We start from the raw sequence: 23,535 nt of genomic DNA, 5'->3' as shown, positions 1-23,535 counted from the left end.
TATCCAATAAATGTCGTTCCACTTCATGATTGTGTCCCACTTGTTGTTGATTCTTCACAAAAAAATACAGTTTTATATCTTTATGTTTGAAGCCTGAAATGTGGCAAAAGGTCGCAAAGTTCAAGGGGGCCAAATACTTTTGCAAGGCACTGTAACATGTATTGAGTCAGGGGTGTGAATACTTAAGTAAATTTGCTAGTTATATATTTAATTTTTAATACATTTCTAAAAACATGTTCACTTTGTCTTTATGGGGTATTGTGTGTTGACTGAGATTTAAAAAAAATATTTAATACATTTTTAATTCAGGCTGTATTAAACTAAATGTGGAATAAGTCAAGGGGTATGAATACTTTATGAAGGCACTGTATGTGCCTTATACCATTTATATCAAATGTCTGGATGCAATATTCAACACTGAAATCTGTTACTCAGGGTTTGATCTAAACATCAGAAGCTATCGAGTAGAATTGTAATTTTCTATGTTATAGAATGGAATGCTTTTTCTGCTGGTGTATGCTGAGATAGCTCCTCTCTGAGAACCTCTTCTTGCAGTGCGTGCAGGCGAACAAACCGCTTTTCTCCCATGTGGACCTTCAGGTGCACATTTAGCTGGTACTGGCGTGAGAATCTCTTCTCACACTGAGGACAGCTGTAGGGTTTCTCCCCTGTGTGGACCCTCTGGTGCCTCCTCAGGTCACCAGCCTGGGCGAAGCGCATGTGACACTGGGTACAGCTGAAGGGTTTCACCCCTGTGTGGACCCTCTGGTGCTTCTTCACATAGTTCACCTCAGCAAAGCGCTTCCCACACGTGGGGCAGGCATACGGCTTGTCTGGGTCCGTCCTCATGCTCGGCCTCCCACATTGTGATCCAATGACACCAGAGGAGGTAGAAGCAGGCGCCACCACCATCAGGTGGTTAGTCTTTGAGCTCCTTCCTTGACCTCTAGCCATTGTTTGGCTGTTGTTGGAATTGTGTGCTGTGTTATAGCATAAGTACCTCTTGTGGAGAACACCCATCCTGACCCGGTCTGTATTGGTGGGGTAACCATGAGGTAACCGAGGAAGGCTAGACCCAGGTCCAGGCTTTCTATGTACCCATTCACCAGTCATTAGACAAGACCCTGAAGGAGAAGACCGACTTGCTGATAGACTACCACCAGGGGGGGCTCCTGTCACTCTCTGTGAAGGCTGAACCCCAGGCTGACATGCTCTGTTCATCATGGATGCTGTGCTGTTTGTATCATAGGAACAGGAGGGTCTCTCTCTATCAGCCCCAGACCCTGCTTCATCCCTGCACTGAGACTGTGAAGAGAAAGGTCTGGGCTGCAGACTGGATCCCTGACTGGAGACTCTGTCTCTCTGATGACCACCAGGACTGAAGTTGTTCAGTCCACCTGTCCACTGGTTGTGTTCTACGTGATGGTTGAGTCTTTGTTCCTCGTGGTTCCGTCTTGAATCTGAATCAGGAAGGAATAGTGATGGCTCTTGATTCACTGTCCTGATCCGGGGCCAGGGTTTGTGACCAGCCGCTTCAGAGGTCCAGTCTCTCATACCAGCCACACCTGATATCAGCAGGTCCTCATGGACTGCAGACTGTAAACACAAATTGAACAGAAGATAATATAAAGGTTTATATAAGGAACGCTTTGCTGTACACACAGAAACATGACATGATAAAATGTTAACCAGTCAAACCTATCTCTAACACTGTAACATACTTAACAATACAGACCCATTGGAGTTTATTATAAATAACAAATGTCCATATCTGTTGACTCAAGAATGAAGTATAATGTTTTGGTTCCACTGAGATAAGGGAAACTCAGACCCTGCAATGATACAAAAATAACCAAATCAGTCAGTACAGTTTTTATTTACTTTCAACAAAATGGTCAAACAGTCATAACATGAAGTACAGAACTTTTATTGCACAAAACGATACGTGACAAGTAGAATAACTTTTCTCACTAGGGTAACACTTGACCTTTTCGGTAAATATGGTACCCTCGCTTTGATAAAATTACATTTTAGAATACTTTGGAAAAGGTTCAACATTACGTTACACGGATCTAATCTATTTTGTCAAGTAAATTAAGGCACTATCATTATCCCACTATAAAACACCAGTATCAACCTATAGGGACATAGTTGTCACTTCAATGGTGAAGCATTTTTACAGACACAATCACACCAACCATCACCATATCATATATTTTGCCTTATCACACTCATTCCCTCCTCAGTTCACCTCATCCAGTTCCCTGCTACATCCCAAACCAACAGAGTGAACTACAAACACACTAACTAGTAATTTATGATATGTTACAATTCTCTATACATGGGCTGTGTGTATTTTCTGTTGGTGTATCCTGAGGTTGCTCCTCTCTGAGAACCTCTTCCCGCAATGCGTACAGGCGAATGGCCTCTCTCCCGTGTGGACCTTCAGGTGCCTCTTCAGCTGGTGCTGGTGGGAGAACCTCCTCTCACACTGGGGACAGCTGTAGGGTTTCTCCCCTGTGTGGACCATATGGTGCCTCTTTAGGTTGAACGAGTGTGAGAAACTGGCCCGGCACAGATGGCAGCTGAATGATTTCTCTCCCGTGTGCATCCTCTGGTGGATCTCCACCTCTATGGGGAAACTGAAGGACTTCTCACAGAACGAACACGGGAAGCGCTTCTCTTTGGCACTGTCACCTTTACTGGTTCCGTCTCTACTACTGTCATTTGTCAATGGGCTTGTGTAGGTATTTAGTGTTGAGGCACTGGCATTGTCTGAGGTCTGGTTTAACAGGAGAGTGTGAGGAGGATGAAGGCCAGGGAGTGTCTGAGTTGTCGCAGGGTCCATGTTCCAGTTGATAGATCCTATAGAAGGCAGGCTGAAGGCAGCACCTGTTAGGGGGTTAACCTGAGGCGCCATCAGTCTCTCTGAATCACAACTATAGGAGCAGGATGGAGCATCGCTAGCCGAGTCTGTTCTCTCCCTCCACATACGGTCACCTCCCTGTCCCTGCAGAACAAATCTACGCCTCGGCCTGGTCTCAGACAGTTTGCGGTCATGGAGACTAAGATCAGATGTTGTTTTGTGTTTGACTGTCTGTTTCTGTTTGTGGTTAACAGTATTGTACCGCAGCTCAGAGTTGAGGACGCTGTCCCATCCACTGACCTCCACTATGTCGCCTATGGTCCTGGCTTGCTCAGTGATGTCGTCCCCAGGGCCTTTGGCTGCACCTGTCTGGGTCTGGGAATCCAAGTTGACCACCCAGTCTCCTCTGTTAGCCTCCAGCCAACCACCTGCAGGAAGAGGTTAGAAAATAGACTTTACAAACATGGCAGAGAAAACTCTAGTTTCAAGTTTATACATTATAATGTGTGTTTTTGGATGGAAACATAGGTTGTATTAATTTCATTTTATGAATGATGAAAATTCAGACACCAATTCCCAGGTGCAACACCTATTACTTTATGTAGGCTTTAAGTATTTCTTCCTTACCTTGCTCCCCCATCGTTAGTCCACTCAGCAGGTCAATGCTCTCTGGCCCATCCTCTATTGTCTCCTCTTTGACTAGCAGCAGATCAGGCTTCCATTCCTCCATGTCAACTGACTTTAAGAGATAGAGAGAGAGCATGTTTGATCCAGAAATCTGATATGAGCACCCTGCTATGAAGCATCTTCTGATTGGGCAATGAGCGATTGCTATGAATACTATGCAACTGTATTGGTTTATTTGATTCCTTGACACTCTTTAATGGTTTGATAATTCAAAAGGTATGGTCCCACACAAATTTAATCAAGACCTGGGCCCGTATCTATAAAGAGTCTCAGAGTAGGATTGCTGATCTAGGATCTTTCCAAATCATTATATTCGTTATGATCTAAAAGGCAAAACTGATCCTAGATCAGCACTCCTACTCTGAGAGGCTTTGTGGATACAGATCCTGACCTAATATCATTCAGACAGTAGTTCACAGTGGGCTCACCTCAGTGAGACTGTGTGTGGTCCTGTGCTGCTCAGCTGGTTCCTCTGCGGGTTCAGGAGGGGGTATAGTCCGGTTGTCCTCCATGACCATGTTCCCCTCAGGCTTCCACAGACCTTCCTCACACCCCTCCCCCTTCACCAGCAGCACCTCTGGACCCTCCTCCTCCTGGAAGAGACAGGTGATACAGATTACACCAACATACACTCCCTCAGGTACATACACACAGGTAATAAATACACTTTCAACATGTGAAGAGCCATACTTGTGAATATGGATTATTTCCTGTAACAATTTCAGTATCAGCCTAATAAAAATCATAAAGAGCAACTGCCAATAAAAAGCAACTAATCCAATTGAAAATGGACCATGTGGCATGTATAAGTCACAAACATGTACTATAGTGTCAAAATTAACTACAAAGTGAAAATAGGACAATCAGCCTAGTCAAAAACGGAGTTTGGAACCCAGTGCTTCACAACGAGTGAATGAAGTTTGGTTTTGGATTACAATTATGTCAACAAATCATCCCCAATTTTGCCAAACTCCACGTGCAAATCGCCCCATCCGCTTCGCTTTTCAAAATGGGGCAATTTTTTCAGCGCCGTTTCTGACTGAAAAGCCCTAACGTTATATGGGTTGACCATGGCTCCACACAGTTATACGGTTTACATGCCCTGCCGAAGGAACCTAGTATGCGGAAAGGTGGTTGGAGTTCGCCAGTCCCCTCTGCACCACCAGTATAGTAACGCTAGCTTGGTGTGCAACGTTTGGTGGTGGTGAGTATAACCAGATATACTGTAATATGACCTCTGGCATAATTTCGCTAACGCCGTTATTGGTTAGCTATCTTTTGATAAAGCGAAGTAGTCTAGTTAGCGTTTTAGCATAGCTAGCTAGATAACTATTCTCATTACAATTTAGTTAGGTGGTAGCTCATACTGCTGGTTATATAACGTTATCATTTGACAAGTTAGTTAGTAGCTCATACAAGTGTATTCTGTACGTTATTTAAGGGCAAAACTAAATAATGAATGCAACTATGGTGGTCGTTAACTCATGCCTGAGTCTAATACGATGAACTCGGAGCAACAACCCGCGATGGCGTCCCTGGCCTGAATCCAATATAGAGATCCAGTCAGTCTACATCTATACAGCATATCATTAGGGTTTCCACAGCCACAATCGATTATATCGTTTAAAAAAAGGTCGTTATTAATTTAAGGTTACGTTTAAAATCACATCTTAATAAGTTAAATTGTAGAAATCGGCATGGTTTATGACTTTGTGGCAACTAGTGACGACCTAGAATTAGCTTGACCATAGTTACTGCCCTGATGACAGATGGCTTCATCGACAACGGTAATGTGTGTTATATGAAAAGTTGTATAAAAAAATAAAACGGTTTGTTAAACTTGTAGGTGAATTACACAGTCAAGTAGTACAGTCATTTTGGTTGTGAAGTGCATTATCAAAAAGCTTTGTACTTTATAACAAAATGCAATTTACCACTTGGTTTTCTATTGTATAACGCTGTCACAGGCCCTCCCAGTCAACACCACCTCATAAAATAAGGAAGTCCATTATTTGAGGATGGCTTGTAGCAGATGTTACAGAGATGCTCCGTTTGCTGCCAAACATGCAACATAGAGAAGACCAGCAAGGGGACCCTCAACATCACGCAGACATGCCCTCGCTGTGAGCATTCCTATAAACTGAACAGGGAGGACACTTGAATCAGGTTGGTGACATTTGACCTGGTCAAAGGTCTAAACAGATGAGTTTTGTTTCAATTCACCTTCATAACCAAGCCTGGTGGAACCAGCCTGATCGCTGCGTTGCCATTCTATTGCAGCGAGCAGTTTGGTTCCACCATGCAAGTCATAACCATAATGTGATCAGTGCTTTGTGTGTGTGACCGACCAAACACAAACAGGGTCCATTCCCATCAACACCATACAACACTCCTTCCGTGGCCTCCAACTGCTCTTAAATGCTAGTAAAACGAAAAGCATGCTCTTCAATCGATCAATACCCGCCCGCCCGACTAGCATCACTACTCTGGACGGTTCTTACTTCCAATATGTGGACAAGTATAAATACCTAGGTGTCTGGCTAGACTGTAAACTCACATTAAGCATCTCCAATCCAACGTTAATCGGCTTCCTATTTCGCAACAAAGCCTCCATCACTCAGGCTGCCAAACATACCCTCGTAAAACTGACTATCCTACCGATCCTTGAATTCGGCAATTATCATTTACAAAATAGCCTCCAACACTCTACTCAGCAAATTGGATACAGTCTATCACAGTGCCATCCATTTTGTCACCAAAGCCCCATATACTACCCACCACTGTGACCTGTATGCTCTCGTTGACTGGCCCTTGCTACATATTCGTCGCCTAACCCACTGGCTCCAGGTCATCTATAAGTCTTTGCTAGGTAAAGCTCCGTCTTATCTCATCTCACTGGTCACCAAAGCAACACCCACCCATAGCACGCGCTCCAGCAGGTACAGTTGAAGTCGGACGTTTACATACACCATAGCCAAATACATTTAAACTCAGTTTCACAATTCCTGACATTTAATCCGAGTAAAAATTCCCTGTCTTAGGTCAGTTAGGATCACCACTTTATTTTAAGAATGTGAAATGTCAGAATAATAGTAGAGTGATTCATTTCGGCTTTTATTTCATTCATCACATTCCCAGTGGGTCAGAAGTTTACATACACTCGATTAGTATTTGGTAGCAATTCCTTTAAATTGTTTAACTTGGGACAAACGTTTTGAGTAGCCTTCCACAAGCTTCCCACAATAAGTTGGATGAATTTTGGCCCCTTTCCTCCTGACAGAGCTGGTGTAACTGAGTCAGGTTTGTAGGCCTCCTTGCTCGCACACGCTTTTTCAGTTCTGCCCACAAATGTTCTACGGGATTGAGGTCAGGGCTTTGTGATGGCCACTCCAATACCTTGACTTTGTTGTCCTTAAGCCATTTTGCCACAACATTGGAAGTATGCTTGGTGTCATTGTCCATTTGGAAGACCCATTTGCGACCAAGCTTTAACTTCCTGACAGATGTCTTAAGATGTTGCTTCAATATATCCACATCATTTCCTCCCTCATGATGCCATCTATTTTGTGAAGTGCACCAGTCCCTCCTGCAGCAAAGCACCCCCACAACATGATGCTGCCACCCCTGTGATTCACGGTTGGGATGGTGTTCTTCAGTTTGCAAGCCTCCCCCTCTTTTCTCCAAACATAACGATGGTCAAACAGTTCCATTTTTGTTTCATCAGACCAGAGGACATTTCTCCAAAAAGTACGATCTTTGTCCCCATGTGCAGTTGCAAACCGTAGTCTGACTTTTATGGTGGGTATGGAGCAGCGGCTCTTTCCTTGCTGAGCGGCCTTTCAGGTTATGTCGATATAGGACTTGTTTTACTGTGGATATAGATACTTTTGTACCCGTTTCTTCCAGCATCTTCACAAGGTTATTTGCTGCTGTTCTGGGATTGATTTGCACTTTTCGCACCAAAGTACGTTCATCTCTAGGAGACAGAACGCGTCTCCTTCCTGAGCGGTATGAAGACTGCGTGGTCCCATGGTGTTTATACTTGCATACTATTGTTTGTACAGATGAACGTAGTACCTTCAGGCGTTTGGAAATTGCTCCCAAGGATGAACCAGAGTTGTGGAGGTCTACAATTCTTTTTCTGAGGTCTTGGCTGATTTAATTTGATTTTCCCATGATGTCAAGCAAAGAGGCACTGAGTTTGAAGGTAGGCCTTGAAATACATCCACAGGTACAAATGATGTCAATTAGAAGCTTCTAAAGCCATGACATCATTTTCTGGAATTTTCCAAGCTGTTTAAAGGCACAGTCAACTTCTGACCCAATGGAATTGTGATCGTGAAATAACCTGTCTGTAAACAATTGTTGAAAAAATGACTTGTGTCATGCACAAAGTAGATGTCCTAACCGACTTGCCAAAACTATAGTTTGTTAACTAGAAATTTGTGGAGTGGTTGAAAAATGAGTTTTAATGACTCCAACCTAAGTGTATGTAAACTTCTGACTTCAACTGTATATTTCACTGGTCATCCCCAAAGCCAACACCTCCTTTGGCTGCCTTTCCTTCCAGTTCTCTGAAGCCAAAGACTGGAACGAATTCCAAAAATCACTGAAGTTGGAGACTTATACCCCCCTCACTAACTTTTAAGCGTCAGCTGTCAGAGCAGCATACCGATCGCTGCAGTTGTACACAGCCCATCCAACCAACCAACTACCTACCTCATCCCCATATGTTTTTGTTTTTCTGCTCTTTTGCACACCAGCATTCCTACTTGCACATCCTCATCTGCACATATCACTCCAGTGTAAATTTATAAATTGTAATTACTTCGCCACTATTGGACTATTTATTGCCTTACCTCCTTACTTCATTTGCACACACTGTATACATATTTTTATATTGTGTTATTGACTGTACGTTTGTTTATCCCATGTGTAACTCTGTTGTTGCACTGCTTTGCTTTATCTTGTCCAGGTTACAGTTGTAAATGAGAACTTGTTCTCAACTGGCCTACCTAGTTAAATAAAGGTGAAATAAAAAATTCCAGGGTTTTTTAAACTATGAAAAAACACATGGAATTGTGTAGTAACCCCCCCCCACAAAAAACAAGTGTTAAACAAATCAAAACCGATATTATATTTGAGATTCTTCAAAGTAGCCACTCTTTGCCTTGACAACTTAACACACTCTTGGCATTCTCTCAACCAGCTTCATGAGGTAGCCACATGGAATGCCTTTCAATTAACAGGTGTGCCTTGTTCAAAGGTAATGTGTGGAATTTCAATCCTTCTCAATGCATTTGAGAATATCAGTTGTATTGTGACAAGGTAGGGGTGGTATACAGAAGATAGCGCTATTTGGTAAAAGACCTTAGAACGTTTCGTCATATGCAGTCGCAAAAACCATCAAGCGCTATGATGACACTGGCTCTCATGTGGACCGCCATAGGAAAGGAAGACCCATAGTTACCTCTGCTGCAGAGGATAAGTTCATTAGAATTAACTGAAACCTCAAATAAATGCTTCATAGAGTTAAAGTAACAGACACATCAACTGTTCAGAGGAGACTGTGTGAATCAGGCCTTCATGGTCGAATTGCTGCAAAGAAACCACAACTAAAGGACACTAATAAGAAGAAACGTGAGCAATGGACATTAGACCGGTGGAAATCTGTCCTTTGGTCTGATAAGTCCAAATTTGAGATTTATTTCCAACTGCCGTATCTTTGTGAGACGCAGAGTCGGTGAACGGATGAACTCCGCATGTGTCGTTCCCACCGTGAAGCATGGAGGAGATTTGATGGTGTGGGGGTGCTTTGCTGGTGAAACTGATGTATTTAGAATTCAAAGCACACTTAACCAGCATGGCTACCACAGCATTCTGCAGCGATATGCTATCCCATCTGGTTTGCGCTTAGTCCCACCATCATTTCTTTTTTAACAGGACAATGACCCAACACACCTCCAGGCTGTGTAAGGGCTATTTGACCAAGGAGGAGAGTGGATGGAGTGCTGCATCAGATGACCTGGCCTCCACAATCACCCGACCTCAACCCAATTGAGATGGTTTGGGATGAGTTGGATGGCAGAGTGAAGGAAAAGCAGCCAACAAGTGCTCAGCATATGTGGGAACTCCTTCCAGACTGTTGGAAAAGCATTCCTCATGAAGCTGGTTGAGAGAATGCCAAGAGTGTGCAAAGCTGTCATCAAGGCTACTTTGAGGTTAAACACAAAATGGGACTTTTCATTCTATTGAACATAAAAACGTTTTAAATACATCATTAAAAATGAAACAGGCATTTGTTATCATGTAGCCTACTCAGTACAAACACTATGTAACAACATACTTTTTAGGCTTATATGTGACATACTGTATCATGCAATATTCTAACCAGGAAAATTCAACACTGAAATCTGTTCATCTCATTATTCCAAATGCATCTGTGGACAACAATGAAAATTAATCTTTGTCTTTTTAATGCAGGGTTTGATCTAAACATAATAAGCTATAAAGTAGAATGATTTCCATTTTATAGAGTGGAATGGTTTTTCTGCTGGTGTATCCTGAGGTAGGTCCTCTCTGAGAACCTCTTCCCGCAATACATACAGCAAACGGCCTTTCTCCCGTGTGGACCTTCAGGTGCCTCTTCAGGCTGCCAGTCTGGGTGAAGCGCATGTGACACTTGGGGCAGCTGTAGGGTTTCTCCCCTGTGTGGACTCTCTGGTGCCTCTTCAGGTCACCAATCTGGGTGAAGCACATGTGACACTGGGGGCAGCTGTAGGGTTTCTCCCCTGTGTGGAACCTCTGGTGGATCTCCACCTTCTGGGTGCAGCTGAAGCCTTTGTTACAGAACATGCAGAGGAACCGTTTCTCTACTATTGCCTGATGTGGCTCCCCCTCCAGGAGGCTGGCCTCTAGCCCTTTCGTTTGAGTTCAATACTTGATCGAAAAGGATGCGGCCTTATGAATCGGAAGGCCCCATTGACATGGACACTGGGTCGTGATCCCTAAACAAGTGTAAAAGGGAGTGGGTTGCGACAATTGGATTTGTCTCTAAGCTTCCCCTGTAATCTAAGAAATCTCTTCCCTGTGAGTGTCCGTCTCCTAGGTGACTATCTGGATTCCATGTGGGAGGAACATCGCCCTCAACTTTCACAATCACATCTATGACCAGACCCTCCCCTTTCTTATCTAGGCACCCTTCAGAGTATACACTACTACTGTACTGGTTCCAGTCCCCTCTGGACAGATCAGTCTCTCTCTCTAAACCCATAGGCATGTTGCCAGGGTAAATCTCTGTAGTGTAAGAACAAGACGGATCATCACCACCAGTGTCTAACACGTCACTATCACCATGGGAATTAACCATCCTCTGGCTATGGTGAAATAGCAGTATATACTATGAGCCAGGAGCAGGAGGACAGCCCAGTCTCCCCGCCTCCAGTCTCTTTGGGTCTGACCTGTCGTCAGATCCTGTGTGTAAAAGCCTGTGTGTTAGAGTTAAAGTCTTAGTGTCTGTCTCTGACTTGAGGATGGCGTTCAACTGACCTCCGTGATACTGCATTGGGTCCTGAGCTGCGCTGGGGCATTGGTGGGGTCCTCCGTGGCTACAAGGGGTGCTCCATCTGCCCCAGTCTGGATGTCTCTGCTGTGTTGTTGGTCCTCTCCTTCAGACCTCTCCTGTTTGACCCCAGGACCTGCAGGCTCTGCATCTGCAGACTGACAAGACAAGGTTATTACCGGTACATTAGTTAAGTTGTCGTAGGGTCTCACAAGCTCCCCTAAGGCAGATAAATGAGGATGTACATGTAAGCAAGTGAATAGCTGAGGGGAGCCTTTCTGAAATAAACTGGCCACATTTGATTTAGAAAAGGAACTGTAATTCAATGTTAAATGTAACACTAACCTCTATCATGATAACGTGCTGGGTTGAGGTTCCAGTCCCCTCATCAACTGTGATTGGTTGGTCATCTCTCCATGTATTGTGTCCCGCTGGTTTCACAGAGATCCTGTGGCCTCCAGTGAGATGTCCTTCACCTGAGAGAGTGATTGAGGGTTAAAGAGGTGGTTAGGTTAGCTACTGTCAATGCTCAACAGTATATTGTACATTATTTACACTGTCTAGAATTGGCCAGGAAGTAAGGTAACACTTCTCATAACTTCTTGAATACTATTTATTGATTGATGTATTATGTTCCATGCAACACATTGTTTTCATTTAGCAAATAATAAGAACTGCAGCAAATCAAGAATCTGGTTAGAATATGATAGTGTCTTTGTGCTAGATAGCTAAGTAATTAGGGGAATTATTGTATACTATCCAAAAACTGACCAAGATCCAATTTTGGATAAAACAGCTGAACACGTGCAGAGGAGCTACAGACTAACACCGGATAATGTGATTTAACCAAAACATTTTGCTATCTATTGTACTAGTAGTTACAGGTGTGGATATACAAAACGTAGCTTGAGATTTTTCAACAAACTAGGTATTGGCAGATACTATCTTCACCCTCAATTTGTGGAAACATGAGTCTCATAAAATGTCTGTCCAGTTGCAGGGGGTCCGTTTTGAATTTAGAAAATGCTCTGTTTAGTAATATAATTTTTGGGGTGCATAAAATAATCCAACAATGTTCAATCCTGTCTTTTTCAAATATTCTCACTGGTCAGTTTGTTTTGAATGACCCAGCGGAGTTTGGGACCTTTCCATTGGTCCTTAAATTAATCTCCACATACCAGGGGCACCAGCCAAGTAAAATTAACTCCACCATTGATTGAGACAGATGAGTCCACCCCAAACGGTCTATCATGATGACAGACACCGGTCTCAGTTACTTAATGGACCAAACATTTGATTGAATTTGGAAAATGTAGAGTTTTTTAAATAAAACGGACCCCCCTCAACTGGACACATTTTATTACTCATTTTTCCCCAAATCGAGGACGAAGATAACCTCACCTGGTATTGGCGATTCTAATGGTCCTAAAATGTTTGGTCAAATCACATTCATTATCTGGTGTTACAATCTGTAGCTAGTGCAGATGGTGAACGGGGAGCTAGGCACTGTGCTATATACTAGGGGCGACAGGCAGCGCACCTTCGTCCTCTTTCAAAATGTACCTCTTGCCATTCCTCTGTATCGATCGAGGATCTTGACACTACTGGGACGACTGGCGAGGGCGCGCTCTCGGATTGTCCTCTCTGCGCGCTCCCGTGCCACCTTCAGTTCCAGTAGTTTCCTCCGCAATGACCTGTTTTCTTTCTGGCTTTGAGTTATTTCCAAACGAAACACTGCATAGTCATCGTCTACGAGTTTACAGATCTCTGCCACGGCCGCATTCGCTAGCACCTCCATGACGGAGGCTATTTGAGTGTGAAAAACCATACAGTTAGCCATTGTTAGCAGCTAGCTAGCGTTATCTAGATAACATCTATCAACCACTCCCTGTCGCCAACGCGAATTAAAGATGACCTGGGATACGTATGTGATGCGGTGCAGTTAAATATGTCATATTTTGAGTTCCAGGGTGTTAACAATCGTCTAAATCACAACAATAAAAACGTTAATGTGGACGTTGTTTTTACCACTGTGAAGCAGGCAATAAGAAATAGCTAAATACTTCCAGGTCACAGATTTTTTGAATCCTTCAGAATAAGAGTATTTTCCTGTTACTTTGTAAATTAATAATTAGGGCGAAAATGACATTGTGCAGAAATGTTCATATTTTATACTAGTTATCATACAACCTGATTGTATTTTTTATGTTTTCATTCCTAAATGGTCACCAATGTTTTTTGTGTGTGTACTCCTATATTTTATTGCACCTTACATCATTTTCTGTATGCATTTAAAGGGGGATCATTTTGGCACTTTAGTTTCAAATCCACAGGAGTTTACACCCAGAGGAATTTGCTGCTCATTTTGAGGCCAATCAGCTTAAATCCAATATTTTTTTTCGTATTGGACATATTACACAATTGTTGGTCCCGCTTTAAATGATCGGCTTCTTAAAGCACTACATGTTAAAAAAGCAGCTATAACCATATGCAATTCTTTATAAAGGGTTAAAAAATGTGGCATAACCGTGTGATAATCACCAATGTCAAATATGATATAAACATGTGCTTTATGAAGGGTGACATTTTGTGCTGAAGGAGGGCATACGCTCTAATGTGATGTCATATTACACCTAATCTCGTTTCCAGGCACTTTTGCCCTAATGTGTGGAAGGTCTGGTGGACCAACGCATCAAACTTGACCTTCATTAGTTAGGGTTAGGTATAAAATCACATTTTAAGAAAATCTATTCTGGAAATGGGCAGGGTTTAGCCATAATTATGACTGACTGTTTAGTGATGATGACAAACTTTATACTCAGTAAGGTCACTCCTATAGAATTCTATGGTCACTCCCACTAAGGCAAACTTTCAATGGTTGATATAGTATGTGCAATAGCCTGGGGACAACGTTACACCAAGAAACACTTACCTTGACAAAAGCCCCCAGCATAAAGACATTTTAAGTGTCTTCTGGAACCAAGTTACATGTTCCTCAATACAGAAATCCGCACAATACAAAAACGAGCCATACTGCGCGGTGCTGGGCCCAGTCAGGTCTTTGACACATTCACCCACTGAAAGATCAGTCACAAAATGTTGGCAACATTGTAACAGGTTGTAATCAAGCCCTGGTCTCCAGCATGGGAACAGAAAAGGAATACATGGTGGAGTAGTCTCAGGTTGGACTACTCCAAATCTTCTTGGTTCTGACACATACAAACTTTGCAGGTCCATCAACCCATTCTAAATTCCTCTCACACCATATGTAGTGTCCTGTAATACTTAGTTTGAAGTGAGATACATTCGGTCATTCATAACACATCCATAAAGACACTATCGCATGACCGTGTACTTAATTTAAAGTCAGACCCCTTTGGTAATTTATAACACATAAAGGCTTAATGATGTAAACCCATGTATTAAAACTTAGGGAATTATCACTAACATCTAAAACAAATAAACATTAAAGACATGTTTAAACTTAAGTTTCAAACCGTCTAATGCAATTACATTGAACAGGGATGTGAAGTGTAGCTTGTCAGTGAGCTGGCAGACAAATGGTTCTTGCCTCTCTTCCTGCTTGTTGGTTCCACCCATAGAAGTAACAAAGAAAGTGAGCATATTCGTTAAATGTCTTTGTCACATATCCTAGATGAGGGCATTTCTGTGCTCCACCAGAAACTCTAAATGGGAAGATGTGCAACTCCATTCAATTTGTATTATATTCATCTTTCATTTACCAATCTCATGGCGTGTCTGTATCTAGGGGATTTGTATTTAGCCGAGTCTGCTAGCTAGCTAAATGTCGCATAGGTAGCAATCGCCGTGAAGTCACAAATTATTTGAAATAACGATTTAGATTAAAGACTGTAGCTACTACCTAACTCAACACTTTACTACAAACTCAAATGTATTGTAATTAACTTAGTTCTTCGCTGTCTGTGGCAGCACAAATGGGTACTAGATATGCGAACTGATTAGTGTCTTGTCAGCAACACTAACAAAGTCCTTCCGGGTCACGGAAATACAAGTCCCCCACGTAAGAGTTAAAAAGTGACAACAATTCATGCATGATTTGAAAAAGAATCATCTAAACATTAACAATGATATATTTAAGTGACATTTGCATTAAGGTCAAATAAATGCCCCCAATGCGAATCACTGTATATGGAATACACATTGGCTCAGAGCATGGGTGCTGCAGTAAAAGTATTGTTGAGAATACTTAGTAGGGTCTGTAGAATGAACAGTAGATTTGGAAAGTATTCAGACCCCTTCACCTTTTCCACATTTTTTTAAAGTTACAGCCTTATTCTAAAACTGATTAAATTGCCCCCCCCTCCCCAATAAAGATAAAGCAAAAACAGCTTTAGTAATGTAAGCACATTTTATTAAAAATAAACTGATATCACATTTACATAAGTATTCAGACCCTTTACTCAGTACTTTGTTGAAGCACCTTTGGCAGCAATTACAGCCTCAAGTCTTCTTGGGTATGACACTACAAGCTTGGCACACCTGTATTTGGGGAGTTTCTCCCATTCTTCTCTGCAGATCCTCTCAAGCTCTCAGGTTGGATGGGGAGTGTTGCCGCACAGCTATTTTCAGGTTTCCAGAGATGTTGTTGGTACCCTTCTCCAGATCTGTGCCTTGACATAATCCTGTCTCGTAGCTCTACGGACAATTCCTTCGACCTCATGGCTTGGTTTTTGCTCTGACATGTATTGTCAACTGTGGGATCTTATATAGACAGGTGTGTGCCTTTTTCAAATCCTGAACAATCAATTGAATTTGCCACAGGTGGACTCCAATCAAGATGAAGAAGCATCTCGAAGATGTTCAATGGAAACAGGATAAACCTGAGCTCATAGCAAAGGGGCTGAATAGTTATGTAAATAAGGTGTCTGGTTTATATTTGTAATAACTTCGTATTAACCCGGTTCTAAATGCTTTGTGAAGCCTCTATGATTTAAGGCATTTATTAAGCACATGTTAGTGTGTTATGTCACATTTATAAAGCATGACATAGGGTAATAGATTTGTAGTACATTTATGTAGCCTTTATAAGCTGAAAGTCATTTCAAGCGGGGACCAATTTTCTGTACGTGTTGTCAGAGTATTTTATTTAACCTTTTTTTTTTTACATGGGAGGACATATTGAGACATTGTGCCCTGTATAATACAACAAATATACACTTATTTATTTACAGGACCAGTCAAAAGTTTGGACACACCTACTCATTCCAGGGTTCTTCTTTATTTGTACTACTTTCTACATTGTAGAATAGTGGAGACAAACTATGGAATCATGTAGTAACCAAAAAAAGTGTTAAACAAATCAAAATATATTTTGTATTTGAGGTTCTTCAAAGTAGCCACCCTTTGCCTTGACAGCTTTGCACACTCTTGGCATTCTCTCGACCAGCTTCTTGATGTAGTCACCTGGAATGCATTTAAATTAACAGGTATGCCTTGTTAAAGGTTCATTTGTGACATTTCTTTCCTTAATGCGTTTGAGCTTATCAGTTGTGTTGTGACAAGGTAGGGGTGGTATACAGAAGATGGACTTGGTATTTTACCAAATAGGGCTATCTCAAATAAGCAAAGAGAAACAACAGTCCGTCATTACTTTAAAATAAAGGTCAGTCAATCCGGAAAATTTCAAGAACTTTGAACGTTTTCTTCAAGACCCAGTGTTACCTCTGTTGCAGAGTGTGCTGCCATCCTGTTAGAAGGTAACTCAAGGGCAGAATACAGAGGATAAGTTAATTAGTTACCAGCCTCAGAAATTGCAGCCTAAATAAATGCTTCACAGAGTTCAAGTAACAGACACCTTTCAACATCAACTGTTCAGAGGAGACTGCGTGAATCAGGCCTTCATGGTCGAATTGCTGAAAATAAACCACTACTAAAGGACACCAATAAGAAGACTTGCTTGGGCCAAGAAACACGAGCAATGGACATTAGACTGGTGGAAATCTGTCATTTGGTCTGATGAGTCCAAATTAGAGATTATTGGCTCCTACCGCCGTGTTGGTGAGACGCAGAGTCGGTGAACGGATGATCTCTGCATGTGTAGTTTCCACTGGAGCATGAAGGAAGTGGTGTGATTTCTTTAGAATTCAAACCACCCTTAACCAGCATGGCTACCACAGCATCCTGCTACGATACGCCATCCCATCTGGTTTGTGCTTAGGAGGGACTATCATTTCTTTTTCAACAGGACAATGACCCAACACACCTCCAAGCTGTGTAAGGGCTATTTGACCAAGGAGGAGAGTGATGGAGTGCTGCATCAGATGACCTGGCCTCCACAATCACCTGACCTCTAACCAATTGAGATGGTTTGGGATGAGCTGGACCGTAGAGTGAAGGAAAAGCAGCCAACAAGTGCTCTGCTTATGTGGGAAGTCCTTCAAGACTGTTGGAAAAGCATTCTAGGTGAAGCTGGTTGAAAGAATGCCAAAGCTGTCATCAAGGCAGAGGGCAGCTACTTTGATTTGTTTACCACTTTCTGGGTTACTATATGATTCCGTGTGTGTGTGTGTGGTGTATGTATGCCTTATATCACACAATGTCTGGATGAAATATTCAACACGGAAATCTATATATGCCTTCAGGAGAATGGCTTCTCTCCCGTGTGGATCTTCAGGTGCATCTTCAGCTGGTGCTGGCGGGAGAACCTCTTCTCACACAGCTGGCAGCAGAAGGGTTTCTCCCCTGTGTGGACCCTCTGGTGCCTCTTCAGGTCACCAGCCTGGGCAAAGCGCATTTGACACTGGGTACAGCTGAAGGGTTTCACCCCTGTGTGAACCCTCTGGTGCCTCTTCAGGTGGCCAGCCTGGGCAAAGCGCATGTGACACTGGGTACAGCTAAAGGGTTTCACCCCTGTGTGGATCCTCTGGTGGATCTCTACCTTCTGGGTGCAGCTGAAGCCTTTGCTACAAAACATGCAGAGGAACCGTTTCTCTTTACTACTGCCTGATGTGGCTCCCTTTCCCTGAGTCTGGACTCTAGCCCTGTCGTTTGAGTTCAATACCTGATCGAAAAGGACGCGGCCTTGTAAATCGGAAGGCGCCATCGACGTGGACACTGGGTCGCGATCCCTGAGCGCGTGTAAAGGGGAGTGGGTCGGGACATTTAGATTGGTCTTTAAACTGTAATCTAAGAAATCTCTGCCCTGTGAGAATCCATCTCCTATGTGACAAGCTGCATTCCATGTGGGAGGAAAGTCGCCCTCCACTTTCACAGTCACTTCATCTTCGACCAGACCTTCCCCTTTCTTATCTAGGCACCCCTCAGAGTATACACTACTACTGTATCGGTTCCAGTCCCCTCTAGACGGATCAGCCTGTCTCTCTAAACCCATGGATATGTTGCCAGGGTCCATCTCTGTAGGGTAAGAGAAAGATAGATAATTGGCCGTTTCTAACGCGTCACCTGAGACCCGATGGGAATGAACCAGGCTTCGGTTACCATAAAGTAAATACTCTGAGCCGGGAGCAGGAGGACAGCCCAGTCTCCCCAGTCCCAGACTCTCTGGGTCTGACCTGTCATCAGATCCTGTGTGTAAAGGCCTGTGTGTTACAGTTAAAGTCTTGGTGTCCATCTCTGACTTGAGGACGGCGTTCAGCGTTCCACTGACCTCCGTCATGCTGCGTCGGGAGCTGGGCTGTGCTGAGGTGGTGGCGGGGTCCTCCATGGCTAAAACTGCACCAGACTGAATGTCTCTGCTGTGCCGTGGGTCCTCCTCTCCTTCAGTCCTCTCCTGCTTGACCCCAGGACCTGCAGCCGTGGCATCTGCAGACTGACACAAGAAGAGAGGAAGTTATTACCGGCACAGGAGTTGACTTGGATAACAATGTAGTAAGGAAGTCTCACAAGCTCAACTATGGCAGAATAATATGTATGTACACGTAAGCAAGTGAGTGGCTGAGGGGAGCCTTTCTGAAATAAACTGTCCACATTTGATGCACTGTAATACTATTACACTAACCTCTATCACGATAACATGCTGGGTTGAGGTTCCACTCCCCTCATCAACAGCGATTGGTTGGTCATCGCTCCATGTATTGTGTCCTGCTGGCTTCACAAAGCTCCTGTGGCCTCCAGTGAGATGTCCTTCACCTGAAAGAGCGATTGGGGGGAAAAGAGGTGGTTAGGTACTGTCAAGTCTCAATGCTATATTGTACACACTATTGACAGTTTTGATACTGTCTAGAATTGGCAAGGATGGAAGGTAACACTTTGCAAAGCTTATTGATATACTATGTATTGATCGATTTATATTGCATGCATCATTATTTTCAATTAGTAAATAATAGTAAATCAATATGTTTAGAATATGATTGTGTCTTTGTGCAAGATGGCTAAGTAATTAGGGGAATTATTGCATACTATCCAAAAACAGACCAAGACCCATTTCTGGTTAACGCCTTTAAAGTCACACATGCGCAGAGGGGAGTAGTCTCGGCCTAATGCTAAATGTACCTCTTGCCATTCCTCTATATCGGTCGAGGATCTTGACACTTCTGGGACGACTGGCGACGACGCGCTGTTGCATTGTCCTCTCTGCGCGCTCCCGTGCCACCTTCAGTTCCAGTAGCTGTAGTTTTCTCCTCAATGTCCTGTTTTCTTTTCGGCTTTGAGTTATTTCCAAACGAAACACAGCATAGTCGTCGTCTACAAGTTTACATATATCTGCCACGGCTGCACTCGCTAACACCTCCATGATGGAGGCTATTTGAGTGTGAAAAACCATAACGTTACAGTTAGCCATTGTTAGCTAACGTTAGCAGCTAGCTATCGTTACCTAGATAAGTCCTGCCTCCAACGCAAATTATGTGATTATGTGCCTTTAAATTAGTCATATTTTGATTTCCAGTGTGTTAATAAACGACTAAAAACACTAACGTGGAAACTGTCCTTTGTCACGTCCGTTTACGTCTTATTCTTTGGTGTCATGGCGTTCACACATTTTGTTTGTGCATCCCGCCACCTACTGTGCGGTAGTGTGTTGTCGATCACCTAACATTTTGTGATACAAAAATAAAAAGGAAAACATTGCACCACCAACTAATCCTACACCTATATACTAATATTTCATTTTAAAAATCCCATTCCACTACTTTGACACTAACTGAACCGACAGTAGGCCAGCGACCTGGGAGGACCGGAGGGATTCTCATTCAACACACCTAACTAACTCTTCTGCTGTAAAACAGTACACCCAAGTATTTCAATGCAGCTGCCACCACAGCATCTATTATTTTATGTTCCAATTCTGCGGTACAGTTGATAACTGTGGCAATGAATGCTAAGAAGCCAACCTCATTGAAGCACAAATTCGTAGACCGGTCTTTCTTACACCAGGCACTTCTGATTTACAGCAACATGGGCACCCCCACAATTGACCGCTTCTTTTCCCACCAATACTACATATTCGTTTTGCCCATGACCACCTGCACACTTCACATCTCGGTATCTCCATTCTACACACCGCTGCAACCATAAGCTTAGCATCTGAAACACCTTAGTGGGTTCCAGTGGTGCTACCCTACAGAGTGCTGTTGAGGCTACTGTAACATTCATTGCAAAACAGCATTTTAATCAGTTCTTTGGTGATATGAATATATTTAGTATAGTTTAATCTAAAAAGTTACACTTTTTAAATGTTTCAATATTTACATTAAGAATTTCACTGAATTTAATTAGGAAATTCACAGCCCTGATGGACATTCCTGCAGTAAGCATGCCAATTGCACGCTCCCTCAAAACATGAGACATCTATGGTATTGTGTTGTGTGACAAAACACATTTTATTGTCCCTAGCACAATGTACACTTGAGTAATGATCACGCTTTTTAATCAGCTTCTTGATCTGCCACACCTGTCAGGTGGCTGGATTACGTTGGCAAATGAGTTGTAAACACATTTGTGCGTCAGCTCATGAAACTTGTGACCAACACTTTACATGTTGCGTTTATATTTTTGTTCAGTATACAGTACCAGTCAAAAGTTTGGACACACATACTCATTCAATTTTCTACATTGTATAATAATAGTTGAGACATCAAAACTATGAAATAACACATGGAATCATGTAGTAACCAAAAAGTGTTTAACAAATCAAAATATATTATATTTTTGAGTTTCTTCAAAGTAGTCACCCTTTGCCTTGATGACAGCTTTGCACACTCTTGGCATTCTCTCAACCAGCTTCACCTGGAATGCTTTTCCAACCGTCTTTGAAGGAGTTCCCACATATGCTGAGCACTTGTTGGCTGCTTTTCCTTAACTCTGCGCTCCAACTCATCCCAAACCATCTCAATTGGGTTGAGGTTGGGTGATTGTGGAGGCCAGTTCATCTGATGCAGCACTCCATCACTCTCCTCCTTGGTCAAATAGCCCTTACACAGCCTGGAGGTGGTGGGTCATTGTCCTGTTGGGGGGGAAAAAATTATAGTCCCACTAAGCACAAACCAGATGGGATGGCATATCGCTGCAGAATGCTGAGGTAGCCATGCTGATTAAGTGTGCCTTGAATTCTAAATAAATCACTGACCGTACCACCAGCAAAGCACCCCCACACATGATTCCATATGTGTTATTTCATAGTTTTGAGGTCTTCACTGTTAATCTACAATGAGGAAAATAGTACAAATAAAGAAAAACCCTGGAATGATTAGGTGTCCAAACTTTTGACATACATATACAGTTGAAGTCAGAAGTTTACATACACTTAGGTTGGAGTCATTAAAACTTGTTTTTCAACCACTCCACAAAATTATTGTTAACAAACTATAGTTTTGGCAAGTCGGTTAGGCCATCTACTTTGTGCATGACAAGTAATTTTTCCAACAATTGTTCACAGACAAATTATTTTATGGATTGTAAAACTGACTCAAATGATGTCAATTAGCCCATCAGAAGCTTCTGAAGCCATGACAATTTTCTGTAATTTTCCAAGCCGTTTAAAGGCAAGGTCAACTTAGTGTATGTAAACTTCTGACCCACTTGAATTGTGATACAGTGAATGATAAGTGAAATAATCTGTAAACAACATTTGTTGGAGTAATTACTTGTGTCATGCACAAAGTAGATGTCCTAACCGACTTGCCAAAACTATAGTTAGTTATCAAGAAATGGTTGAAAAAGTGGTTTTAATGACTCCAACCTAAGTGTATGTAAATTCCACCTTCAACTGTATTATAGTGTGAAACATTACGTGAGGAGTATATAGAGATGCAATCAATGTGATGTGAGGGGAGATTCTCCATATAATCAATAAAAGGTTGCAAAATTCTGTAAAATTGTTAACTTCCGATAGCCACATTGCAACTGGTTTCTTGGCAATCGCTAGCAATTTTTCTGTTAGCTTTATAGTATGGCTTTGCCTAAGATTGGTGTTAGTAAAGTTACCCAGTAGACAGACCTCAGGGTCTAAAGGGAATACAGCCCTATGAATTGAGGATATGATATCGCATACCCCCTGCCAGAAACGGTGTAGTTTTGAACACTGCCAAGTGGAATGGAGGAATGTTCCTTCATCTGAGCCACATCTAAAACATAGGGAGGAGCTATCAGGGTTGAACTTGTGCAGTCTAGATGAGGTGATATAGAGCTGATGGAGGAAATTCAACTGGATCAGTCTGTACCTGGAGTTCAATGTGGCTGTAACACCACCCCTGCATAGGTCACTCCATAGTCCCTCACCAAGATTAATACCCAGATCTTTTCCCCATCTAAAATCGGGGTTTATCTAGCTCAGGCAGTGGTAGTCCTGACATAAGAGCATCGTAAACACGGGAAATGGTCTTAAACAATGGTTGGTCTGCTTGGCAGAGTAGTTCAATAGGTAGTTGTCGGTAACTAAAGAAGTCCTTGTTAGACAGGTGGTATTTCTGTTTCAGCTGTTCGAAGGACATAAGAATTCCCTCCTCATAACAATGTTCCAGAAGAGTGACACCCTTATCAGACCATGGTCTAAAGTTACTATTCTGGAAAAACATGGGAATCTATCGATTGCTCCATAGAGAGGTTTTAGGGGAAAGAAATCCCTCTCGTCTGAATGTATATTTAAAGGGTTGTCTGTGAATAGTTTGTAAAGATTTCATGTCCCATTTGTAAAACAATTCTGCCCCAGTGTCCTCATGTACCTCAAACTGTTCAACGTTCAACCATGAGGGAGAAGGACCATTGTCAAACCTCTGAGCCAGAAATCTAGACTGCGCAGCCCAGTAATATATTCTGAAATTGGGGAGGTTTTAAGCCCCCCTTGACTGTAATCAAGGGTCCGTTTGTCCAGGCTAATCCTCTGGGTTTTGCTGTGCCAGATAAACCATCTGGTCAGCTTGTCGAGAGAGGAAAATAATCCTGCGGGCACAGGGATAGGGAGAGATTGAAACAAGTATAGAAA

The 23,535-nt window shown here is 42.6% G+C and overlaps 1 protein-coding gene and 1 pseudogene across 2 annotated transcripts in view; both read right to left on the bottom strand.

Annotated features, from left to right (window-relative positions):
- The window catches only part of LOC110534616 (oocyte zinc finger protein XlCOF7.1-like), a 1,104,347-nt gene that overhangs the window by 885,410 nt on the left and 195,402 nt on the right, over window positions 1-23,535 (bottom strand). The gene's annotated exons all lie outside the window — the stretch shown is intronic.
- On the bottom strand, window positions 259-20,686 carry LOC110534610 (annotated as a pseudogene).

This window comes from Oncorhynchus mykiss, chromosome 10 (genome assembly GCF_013265735.2).
Source record: "Oncorhynchus mykiss isolate Arlee chromosome 10, USDA_OmykA_1.1, whole genome shotgun sequence".
NCBI lineage: Eukaryota > Metazoa > Chordata > Actinopteri > Salmoniformes > Salmonidae > Oncorhynchus > Oncorhynchus mykiss.
This window is presented reverse-complemented; position numbering and strand designations above follow the sequence as displayed.